The sequence below is a fragment of the Panthera uncia genome, chromosome D1 (genome assembly GCF_023721935.1).
Source record: "Panthera uncia isolate 11264 chromosome D1, Puncia_PCG_1.0, whole genome shotgun sequence".
NCBI classification, from domain to species: domain Eukaryota; kingdom Metazoa; phylum Chordata; class Mammalia; order Carnivora; family Felidae; genus Panthera; species Panthera uncia.
In genome coordinates, this window is record NC_064808.1 from 46,273,686 (window position 1) to 46,286,315 (window position 12,630).

The window sequence follows — 12,630 nt, forward strand, 5'->3', positions numbered from 1 at the left end:
GGTCTTATTTTAAGTTGGTCAAGTACTCACCTATAAAACAGTCCTTTACTTAGGATACATTACAATCCATTTCAGAATTCACAGAGAGCTGAAGATTCAGGATTGTTCCCCTGTCCTGTTTTTCTAGCTTTCTCTCTCCCTCTCTCTGGTCTTCCCTTTTGGACTAGTATCTTCTTTCCCTTACCAGTGACTGCACAGCTAGCTAGCACCATGGTCCTTTCAGCTCAGAGACCATAAACTGCTGGCACAGTCTTTGGTAGTTGGCCCAGAGTATTATCTTAAATTTTGGGTTAATTGCCAGGAATTAAAACTTGAGGGGTGCCTGGCTAGCTCAATCAGTAGAGTATGTGACTCTTGATCCAGGAGTTGTGAGTTTGAGCCCCATGCTGGGTGTAGAGATTACTTAAAAATAAAATCCTTAAAGAAATCAAGAGTTTTCACATATTTATATTTCTGGGTTCCCTTGAAAAGGGAAGATCTGGGGGCACCTGGGTGGCTCAGTTGGTTAAACGTCTGACTTCGGCTCAGGTCATGATCTCGCGGTCTGGTCCCTGAGTTTGAGCCCTGCGTTAGGCTCTGTGCTGACAGCTCAGAGCCTGGAGCCTGCTTCAGATTTTGTGTCTCCCTCTCTCTCTGCTCCTCCCCAACTCACGCTCTGTCTCTCTCTCTCTCTCTCTCAAAAATGAATACACGTTTTAAAAAACTTTTTTAAAAAGAAAAATGGGAAGATCTGGAAATCAAGAACCCATATTCCTACACAACAATAACTATCTCAGACTGAGTAGTGGCTGTTACCTTTAAAAGGTCGCTGCTTAACAGAAGAGGGAGAGGGGAGAATGGGGAAGGGGAAGGGAAAAAAAAAAGTTAGAGAGGGAGGGAGCCAAACCATAAGAGACTCTTAAAAAATGAGAATAAACTGAGGGTTGATGGGGGTGGGAGGGAGGGGAAAGTAGGTGATGGGCATTGAGGAGGGTACCTGTTGGGACGAGCACTGGGTGTTGTATAGAAACCAATCTGACAATAAATTTCATATTAAAATTCATTCATTCATTCATTCATTTTAAAAAAAGGTCTCTTCTTGCTTCACGCCACCACAGTGTTCACTCTCTATTGCATTTTCATGCCAAAATAAAGGTGCCATGTCCTATGGATCTTGTAATACTATTGCCTTTTCTTTCACACTCAGCCCATTTCACTCATTTACAATCTTCCAGGTGCTGAGGTCTATGAGTTTGAAATTCTGGTTTGTCAGTCCTTAAGTTTTATTAGCCTCATCTAGTTCTCAAGTAGTGAAGAAGAAACAGCAAAAAAAGAGCCTAAGTAATGGTCTTCCTTTTGTGTGTTAGCTGAAAAATAATCAGATCTTCCACACTAGATCTCTCATCTTGAAGGCATCTACTATATATTAAGACACTATCATCTATTAATTTAGACAGGTGTGTGTCCTCCTCAGGAGGAAGGGGGAAGGAGAAAAACCCCACCCATCCACATATAATCACTAGATAGCCCAGATGCCAACTGCAAACATATTGATGAAATAGGTAACGTTCATTGTTAAGGAAGAAAGGAAAGGAAGGAAGGGAGGGAGAGAGGAAAGGAGTAACACTGAGTACCTACTAAGTGGCAGTCATTTTCACATGTCCTATTTAATCACTATGTTTTCTCTGAGAAGAATTATTACTGTCATTTTTTATTATTAGAAAATTTGATTTTTAGAGGAGTTAAATCACTTTTCTATGGTCACACGTCTACTTATGTGCTAAAGGTAGGATTCAATCCCATGTCAGAATGACTGCAGAGCCCATATTCTTTTCCCTACACCACCAGACTCCTTTTGCAAATGACAAGAGAGTGATATAAACTATTCCAGTATGTAAGCTTGAAATCAGGCACTTGCCAAAAAACAATAGTGGGGAGATAAGAAAAACAACTTAGGATTCCTGTCCCAACTTCAGGGAATTTTTCCTAAATCCACTTGCAATAACAAAGAAAAAAGAGAACCACTAAAAACCTTTGAGAACTGTTCCCTCATTGATGCAGACACCAACCTCTGCAAAGACTTACCTGGTCCAGCTCATGTGGTCAGAAAATGCAAGGCTCACAAGGATCCAAGATAAGCTCCTCTAAATTCTTCCTTCACAAAGTTAAAAAAATGAAGCCAAATGTCGCTGATAGCTAGAAGTGAAGTAGAGCCAGGTCTACAAGTCTCCTTCTTCCTAGCCAAATTCTCTTTATTCTCCGTTGAGCAAAGAGAAATTAGAAGAATGCAAGATATGACCCCAATTCACACCTACAATCTGGCCCTTGTGAAACTAACTGCTTTTTATAAAAACTAGGCCAACTATCAAGTATAAACATGCTAATGTGCGTCCAATAAAAACAAGCAGATTTCTAAGGGTGGAAAGCTGGAGTAAAGCAGAGGACTTGACGCCCAGCACATGTATGCACAAAGTGGGAATTCATAAATGCCCACTGGCTTGAACAAGATTGAATCATGTTGATTTCCAGAGCAAAGAATCCTGCATGTTACTGCCCTTCTGTAGACTTTTAGCTGGTTACCAAAGCAAAATCAAACTAGGGAAGAGCAGGTTTCTAAGGACAATAATAATAACACTCAAGTAAATAAATTCTTACCAAGGAATGAGAGAGTTACTCACACTCACACACACACACACACACACACACACACACACACACACACACACACAGGTTTAAGTTTCCAAACAGGAAGAAAAGCAATTATTTGTCAATTCAATCTCCTAGTTAAATGTAAATAAGACTTAGTTGTTTATCATAATAGTCTATATGTAAGGTCAGGTTTGACCTAAGAGCATTTTTAATAATATTAAAACCAGCTCAGAGCACTCTCCTCTCTGTTTGTTCTCCAGGAAATGCCCAAATTTCCAGACAGTGCTGATGTGAGTTAGGATGTCCTCCTTTAGTATCTAGGCCATTTACTTTTTATTTAAAAAAATTTTTAATGTTTATTTATTTTTGAGAGAGAGAGAAAGAGAAAGAGAGAGTGTGAGCAGAGAGAGAAAGACACAGAACGTGAAGCAGGCTCCAGGTTCTGTGCTGGCAGCCCAGAGTCCAATGTGGGGCTCAAACTCACAAACTGTAAGATCAAGACCTGAGCCAAAGCCGGATGCTTAACCGACTAAGCCACCCAGGCGCCCCAAGTCCATTTACTTTTTAAAAAATATATTTTTTTAGAATAGTTTTAAATTTACTTAGAAAAAAAGTGAAGATAGTAACAAAGAGTTCTCATATACCCCACAGCCAGTTTCCCCTATTATTAACATCTTATATTAGTATGGTACATTTGCCAGGCTTAATGAACCAATATTGATACATTATTATCAACTAAAATGTATACTTTATTCTGACTTCCTTAGTTTTTACCTAATATCTTTTCTTCTTTTCCAGGATCCCATCCAAGATATCATATTACAGTTAGTTGTAATGTTTCCATAGGCTTCTCTTGGCTTGACAGTTTCTAAGACTTTCCTTGTTCTTGATAACCACAATCAATTTTGAGGAGTACTGGTCAGGTACTGTGCATAATATCCTTCAACTGGGGTTTCTCTGATGTTTTCTTATGATTACACTGGAGAAGGGGAGAAAGAACACAAAGGTAAAGTGCTATTTTTATCACAGCATATCAAAGATACATACTATCAACATGACCTATCACTGTTGATATTAACCTTGCCTACCTGGCTGAGGTAGTGTTCATCAGGTTTCTCCAATGTAAAGTTACTCTTTTTCCCTCTTTCCATACTGTACTCTTTGGAAAGAAGTCACTATGCATAGCCCATACATAAATCGAGGGCAGTTATGCTCTGCCTCCTTGAAAGCAGAATATCTACATAAATTATTTGGAATTCTCCTGTGAGGAGATTCATCTATTTTCCCTCATTAATTTATTCAATCCTTTATTTACATCAGTGTGGATGAATATTTATTTTCTACTTTATGTTATAATCCAATGCTATTTAATTTATTTTTTGCTCAAATTGTTCCTGCTTTGATCATTGGGAATCTTTTCAGTTTGCTCTTGTGTCCCTTTGACCTAAGTTTGCTCCAGTGTCCCTTTGACCTACCCCCATCATGGTGTTTTTATTGTGTACTTCCTTACTTTCTGGCACTGTATGGTAACCCAGGCTCATCTTATATATTTCCTGCCCCACTCCTAAAATCAGCCATTTCTCCAAGGATCCCTTGGGGGTTTTTTGTTTGATTGGTTGGATGTTTTTGAGAATGGTCATGGAAATAAAGATCTAGGTGCACTCAGTGCACCTGGGTGGTTCAGTTGGTTAAGCATCCAACTCTTGGTTTCAGCTCAGGTCATGATCTCACACTTTTGTGGATTTGAGCCCTGCATCAGGCTCTGCACTAGCAGTGTGGAGCCTGCTTGGGATTATCTCTCTCTCCGTCTCTCTCTGACCCTCTCCAACCTGTGCTGTCCCTATCTCTCTCAAAATAAACTTAAAAAAAAAAATCTAAATGTGCTCATTGCTGTTGGAATGTCATTTCTTCCAGGCCCTTTCCCAGATATCCAGGCAATAGGAGCCCCAGTACTCCTAATTTCATAGACCAATGATTCTTTTTTAAATTTGGGGGTCAAAATAGGGTTTTTAACTTTTTCATATTTTCAGACAAAAACATCTAAAATTTATACTTCTAACATTGCTATCATTTTACAAAAGATAGCAAAGGAGAAAGTTATAAAAATCAGAATAAAGAAGAGTCACTAAATAAGTCTAGTTTTATGAAAAACTGACTACATGGACCTTATTTTCCTCATTTTACCAGTGACAACTAACTCACTGATAAGTACCAATCAAAGGATTGGCCTTTACCAATCAACTAGAAGAAATAATTTTCTGAACTGTACTTAAGATAACCCTTTAGGATAATGCGGACATGCTGAGAGCAAGTAAACAAGTCCTATGATTGGGATCTAACTCCTTCTACCTTCCCAGTGGTCTCTCCTTCCACATTCCTTCCCCTACCACAGCCTGGGCCACTACATACACATACCATTACCATTAAGCAAAAAGAGAGCTCAGTATGTGGAAGGAGAGACAATTTACAATTCACAGTACTTTGAACCTAACTGTACTAAATGCTATAATTTCAGCACAGACTATGGGAACTCAGAGGAGAAACAACTTCTGATTTATCTGGAAAGGCTTCATGAAAGTTATGTTATTTAGGTTAGGCTCTTAAGGATCCATAAGATTTTTTATAAGAAATGATGGAAAAAAGTGACAACCTGAGCTTTACAGTCTTGCAAAGGCCCAGAGATATGAAAAAGGGAGCAATGTTCCCTAGGTAACCAGTTGTATATCGTGGCTACAGCATATGGTATCATGCCAATAGGGAAGAGATGGAAAAAAATGAAACTGGAGGGGGGTTATGCAAGGAGCCAATTCTGTGGTGTCTTAATTCCTAGGCTAAATACTCTCTGATTGGCACAGGAAAGCATCATTGGGTTATGATCATCACAGGGATATAAGATTTTGAGAACTCTAAAAAATGATGCTAGTGGTGGTGATGTAAAATACGGACTTAAGAAATTGTTAAACCAACTCTAGCTGATCACTGGACCCATCAAAGGAGATTTATAAAAGCTCAAAATCATGGGCCCCTAACCCAGCCCAAAAGAATCAAAATGTTTTTTCATGTTTAGGACCTAGAGAGATGTATTGAAGCAAACACATAAACAAAAGCAAAATAAATCCCAGAGAATCTGATCCAACTGATCCCAGGATCAGTGAATGGGAATTGCTGAACTACAGAAAAGAGGGATTAGAGACAGTAAGACAAAGAGTACCAGTACAAAATGATAAGGGCTTGGACTCTGGCAGTGCAGATAGGACAGAAAATGGATTCCAGGAGATTTCTGAGACTAAAATCAGAAATAGTGGCTAAGTGATGAGATATGAAAGTAACTCAACAAGGACAGTGAAATTTTCAACTTGGGCAACTACATGAATGGTTCTTTCACTAGCCAAGTTAGGGTACAAAGAAAAATTAAGCATATTTGAGATAGAAGATAATGAGTTTGGCTTGAGTATGTGGTGTTTCTGGTATGGAAACAATATGTGAGTGGAAGTATCTATAAAGCAGGTAAATTTTTAGCTATGGGGGAAAGGTAGGACTAAAGATCAGGATTTTTAAGCCATTAACATGCAAGTGTCTTGGGAGGGAATAAGGAGAAATTAGTTTGGAAATAAAATCAAAGAAATATACCTAATAGTTGACAGTGAAAACTGTGGCAGGACAAACATTACTATGCAAACTTTACTTCTCTAATTGCCAGTCTAATTTTCCTCAAAATAAACCCCAAACCAGAAGGGTTTACTTTGCTGGAGAGAGTCTAAGTCAACCTATACAATCAAGGAATGAGAAGGAGGCAGGGATGGAAGAGGAATGAGGAAAAGAAAAAATTGCAGGGGGTTAGGTATCAAGAGAGAGTTAGGGGATTTATGGGAGGAGATGCCCCAGAGTACTTGGAGGCTGTGATGGAAGTCAATAGGATTGGAAGGAAATGTTTTACCAACTTTGCTGTGGCATATGTATGGTCATAGTTTTTGAGAAATGTAAAAATAAATAAAACAGTATTATTTTGAAGTGAATTTTGGTTGTTGTGCTGTGTTTCTTTCACTTCAGCATCACTCTAAGCCTGAATCATACAGACCTAAGCTTAATAAAGAATAAAGAATTCTTAGATTTGATAATACAGTAAGAAAGTACAGTTCCTGGAGTACTATTGTTACATTCAGAAAATACAGCCCCCAGAGAAGTGTCATTCAGGGTACATGAATTAAGGGACATAGAGTTTGAATGGTGGCATTAAATATTAACTGAATTGGAATGAACTCAATTTACTTTGTCTTACACATCCTCTGACCTCTCCTTGGTATTTCCTAGACCCTTGTTCAAGCTCTTTATCATTTTTCTTCTATACCACTGCACTGTTTCCAATCTCAGCAAACTCTCTGTCACACCTACAGTCCATCCTTTTCTCCTACATAAATGTATTTTCTCTGATACAGAGCTTATTATGTCATTCCTCCACACTTTGAGGACTCACCATTTTTTTAAATTTTTTTTTTAATGTTTATTTATTTTTGAGACAGAGAGAGACAGAGCATGAATGGGGGAGGGTCAGAGAGAGGGAGACACAGAATCTGAAACAGGCTCCAGGCTCTGAGCTGTCAGCACAGAGCCTGACGCGGGGCTCGAACTCACGGGGCCGTGAGATGATGACCTGAGCCGAAGTCGGCCGCTCAACCGACTGAGCCACCCAGGCGCCCCAAGGACTCACCATTTTTTTTCAGAAGGAAGCCCAAACACGTTACTATACTAAGTGGATATGGTGAGTTGGCGCCAATTCAGCATCCATTTTGAGTGTGTGCTTTCTTAAACTGTAGAGGATGAAAAATGAAAACTACTTTTCCCAGACTGTCTACAGCTGGACTTCTGGAATCCAACAAGTTCTACCAATTAATGCATATCCACATGAGTTAGAAGGCAGTAAGGAGAGACGAACTTTATGTTACTTCAGCTACTGCTACAGGCAAGCATGATCATGGAAATACTGGTTTTTTTCTGCAGCAAAGTTCCAGAATCTAGCCTAGCTTCTTGGGTGTTGAGAGGCAATTATAGTCATAGCAATGACCAGACTTTGTTTTAAGCACTTCTAATGGTTTCATAAGCACCTAATTCCCCATATTAAACTTTTTCTGTTTAAAATATTTGGAGAGGTTTCTGCTTCTCTTGAGGGAGCCCTGATTGATACAAATGCCATTAAACACATTTTACTATTTGGCCTCCAATCCTCATCTCAAATCTTATCTTAAGTCATTCTTACAAGGATATTTCACAGTATAACCACACAAGATCATTTGCCATTCCAGAATTTAATCTATCCTATACACTCTCATCTCTACAAATGCTATTCCTTCTATTCTCATTACCCTTGATTTTCTTCCTAATTGTATTAGTTATTTGTTGCTGTATAACAAATTACCCCAAAACTTACTAGATTGTAACAATATTTATTATCTTGTGTTGCTGTGGGTCAGGAATGGGGGTCCTCTGCTTCAGGGCTTTCACAGAGTTGCAATCAAAGTGTTGGCCAGGGTTGTATTCATCTCAAGGCTCTATTGGAAAGGTATCAATTCCAGGTTCATTCATACTATTGTTGGCAAGATTTAGTTCCTTGTTTGCTATTGGCCAAAGTTTGCCCTCAGTACCTTCCCATGTGAAACTATCCATTGGGGCAGCTCATAAAATGGCAATTTACTTCATTAGAGCAAGCAAGAGAAAAAGCCAAAGACAGAGGGTAATAGCAAGATGGAAATAATAATCTTTTAGACCAAATCTTGGATGTGACATCCCATTACTTTTGCTATTATTCTATTCATTATAAGCATCACTATGTCCAGACCACACTTAAGGGGAGGGAATTATGCAAGAGCATAAATACCAGAAGGCAGGGAGCCATTTTAGAAGGCTACCTCCTACATTAATGAATCCTTCTCATTCCTTCTATTTGCAATTTGTTTATATATCACTACCTTGTACTATTGTTAGTTGTATACAATATTTTATTTTTCCTTTTATCTTTAGCACTTGTGTAGTACATGCTAACCTAGCACATACTTAGTTGACTTTCAGTAAATGTTGTTGAATGAATGAATGCATATATTCTTTGGGATTTCACAAGTTCCAAGTCTTACCTTTATCCAGCTGTCTATACTAAGTGTTAAGATCATTCACTATAGGACCAAGTGTTCCTGTCCACCTAAATATTGTTCATTTTGATGTCCTACTTTTAGTATAGAATGCAGTTGTTAACAAACCAGAAGAATGAATAAAGACTATTGTGTTTGAACTTTACTCTCTGAGTTGGCTATTGACTCACCGCTATTGTGAGCAATCTCACAGTAATATTTATTTTAACAAGGAAACTGCAGTGTGTTTTGAACTGTGGTCAAGTCAAAGAAAGTTGAGGGCCCCTAGGAAACCACATAGCCAATAAATATTGACAAAAATTTGGTTCCTTGGTCTCTAGATTTTTACTTTAGTCTTTGAAGTCTAGGATGCTTTCTTGGCAATCTGAAATTCTGCCTAACAAATACTATCATTTTCTAGAAATTAGATTCCTTTTGAAACATTTCCAGAGTTTTAATTTTACTACTCCAACTGTGTTGTTGTTATTTTCTTTGGGTTTAGTCTTCAGCTAAGTTGAAGACATTCTTTGTGATCAAAAAAAAAATAAAAATCAATTAAAAGTAAAATATCTATGAATAAAAAAAAGATCTGATAGAATACTCCATGTACAGATTCTTTTATCTATGAAGATAATAATTTCAGCAAAAGTCAATATTATAAATAATAATTGTAATAGCAAAGACTTAGATGCTACAAAACTGCATAAACTGCTGTATCATAGAGGTGCCTGGGTGGCTCAGTTGGTTAAGCATCCAAGTTCAGCTCAAGTCATGATCTCACAGTTCATGGGTTTGAGCTCCACATTGGGCTCCCTGCTGTCAGCATGGAGCCCACTTTAGATCCTCTGTCTCCCTCTCTCTCTGCCCCTCCTGCACACATGTGGTCTCTGTTTCTCTCTCAAAAATAAATAAACATGAAAAAAAGTGCTGTATCATAGCAAAATATCTTAAAATCATATTATGTTTTCTCCATTAGTAGGTTTTTGAAAATAATCTATTAAAAAGCAGCAAGAGAAAAGAAGACAGTTACGTGCAAGGGGAAACCCCTATAAGGCTATCAGCAGATTTTTCAGCAGAAACTTTGAAGGTCAGAAGGGAGTGGCATGATATATTCCAAGTGCTGAAAGGGGGAAATGTGCAGCCAAGAATACTCTATCCAGCAAAGCTATCATTCAAAATAGAAGGACAAATAAAGAGTTTCCTAGATAAACAAAAGCTAAAGGAGTTCATGACCACTAAGCCAGCCCTATAAGAAATTAATTAAAGAGGACTCTGAGTGCAAAGGAAAGACCATAAGTGAGAGTATGAAAAGTAAAAAACACAAAAGCAGTAAAAATAAGTATTTCTGTAAAAATCAGTCAAGGGATTTGTAAAATAAAAAGATGTAAAATATGAAACCATATACCTAAAATGTGGGAAAAATGGACAAAAGATAAGAATGGACCATTCACAACAAAATTGAAAATGGCTCTTAAATATAAGAAATAAGCTGACTACTACTCAAAATAAGAAACAATGAAAATTATCCTTGCTACACCACTTCTATCAGGTTGGCACAAATTCAAAAATGTGACAGAATATTCTTCTGATCCAGGTGCAGAGTAATGAGCACCCTCATATATTCCTGCTGAGAATTCTTCCCATAGAGAGAACTTAGGTAATACCTGGTTAAAACAAACAAAAAAAAAAGTGAAATTACTTACATAAAAGATCATTGACTGTTGAATTCTGTGGATAACAACAACCCAAATGTCCATCAAAAGGGGTCTGGTTAAAGAAATTATGATAAATCCATATGTTTGAATTCTATGTAGTTATCCAAAAATGAAGTAAATCTCTATTTTTTCATTACTCTAATATGAAATGATCTTCAGGATATATTATTAAGTGAAAAAAAAGGAGTTACAGAACACTATACATTGTGTAATAATGGGGTGGAAAACACAAACACGTTTCTACTTTTATTTATGTTTGTGTATGTATTTGCTTATATTTGCAAAAATCCTGGAAAAAACACAAAAATGTTTAAAAGTAGGAGTAAAGAGGTAACAGGGTAGAGGACTGGGAATGGGCATGACACTTCTCCAAATATGCCTTATTATATAGTTCCAACTTGGGAAATGTAGAAAAATTTTACATTTCAAAAGTAAAATTAAAAATAAATTTCTAAAAGTAAGAAAACAAACTGAGGAACTACTAGAAAAAGGAGAATTATTTCAAGGGACTAGAACACAGCTATTTTGACTCTGCGTCACTAGTGATACATAGTCTAAGGACAAATAGAACAGTAAGAACATGTAAAGTCATTCAGTAACCAGTCAGTATATTGGGATTTTTATTTTGTATCTATTTTCTATATTTTATAATATAAATAATTACTTAATTAGGTAATATGATTTTCAATGTAAGATTAAAGAGAGACAACTATTAAAATAGTGTTATATTTAAAGTCTTGTAATATTAAATTTAAATTAGGAATATCAGTACAAACTCTAAATTGTTATTTTCTTTTCAAACATATATATTCCCTAGCTCTGTCCTCCAAAAAGGACTAGAAATAATCATAATCCAATAGCTATGAATACATCTAGCAACCAGATTGTCGTCTCTAAAATACCATTCCCCATTGAAAGGATCCAGAACTCCTTGGAGGGATAGCTGGTTCCAGATCTGAAGCCGGAATTAAAGAAGATAAGCCAGGGAGAGACCAGGATGCAAGAAAGTTGTCTTGTCAAAAAGACAATATGAGGTGCTTACCATTGGCCAAAGATGGGACTAAACAACAAAAGAAATACTAAATGCAACTGATCAAGTATATAAAACCCATAAATTTGTAGTTATACTAAAAATGTTATATTCTACACGTTGGACATGATTGCAAGTAACTAGGTACCAACTCCTTAAAAGGAAAGAATTTGACATTTTTCTTGCCTTTCCTGTATGAACAGTATTTCAAGGTAGCCCCAGTTCATAAGAAAAAGGTTTTTTTTACAGAAACATACTAATAAATAATCATCATTTTTTAATCCGTAATAAAATGGATTCAGACTACCATCCTAATAGATAAAATCATTAGATAAACTATTGATGAAAACCCCAATGATCAGTCTAAAAGTGGACAAGCAGATATTGTGGACTTCCTGATGTAACATGAAGCACACAGCACCAACTATTTTCTTGCCAGAACAGTCTGATGGAGCCTGAATCTCTCTAAAGCCAAACTGTATTTATAGGAAATATGGAAAGAAAACAAAATAAATGACACTACAAGGAAGAAAACAGATAAATCTAGAATGTAGGAATAATCTACACAATTGACCCAACGTGGTAGTCTTTGTATGTCAATATAGCTAGACTTTTAGTCACTATTCAATCAAACACTAAACTAAGTGTTGCTGTGAAGGTATTTTATATAGTAATTAAGTCCATAATCAATTGACTTTAAGTAAAAGAGATTATCCTAGATAATCTTGAAGAGTCTGATTCAATCAGTTGAAACAATTTAAGAGCAGGAACTGAGGATGCCCAGAAGAAATTCTACCTGGGCCTAGCAGTTTCAGCTCATGCCCATAAGTTCCACTCTGCCCATCCTGACAGTTTACCTTATGCATTTCTAACTTGTCTTACCAGCTCTCCCAACTGAGTAAGCCAATTCTTTGCAATAAATCTCTTAGTATATATCTCCTACTTGTTCTGTTTCTCTGGTTGAACCCCAATACACCCAGTTTCTGATATAATTTAATAGTACGAAGAAAGGAGGGGAGGAGTACTGCTCTCAATTAAAAGAAATTTCAAATATAACAATCAAAATGTAATGAGATGATCTTGTTTGGATCCCAATTCAAAACAAATTAGTACAAATTTACCATCTGTAAAGGACATA

The 12,630-nt window shown here is 36.9% G+C and overlaps 1 long non-coding RNA gene across 2 annotated transcripts in view; it reads right to left on the reverse strand.

The window, feature by feature from the left end:
• The window catches only part of LOC125936206 (uncharacterized), a 197,238-nt gene that overhangs the window by 178,053 nt on the left and 6,555 nt on the right, over nt 1–12,630 (reverse strand). For both annotated transcript variants that reach the window (XR_007461961.1, XR_007461960.1), the window contains exon 2: nt 3,403–3,607. This is a non-coding gene — a long non-coding RNA (uncharacterized LOC125936206). The remainder of the gene's footprint in view (nt 1–3,402; nt 3,608–12,630) is intronic.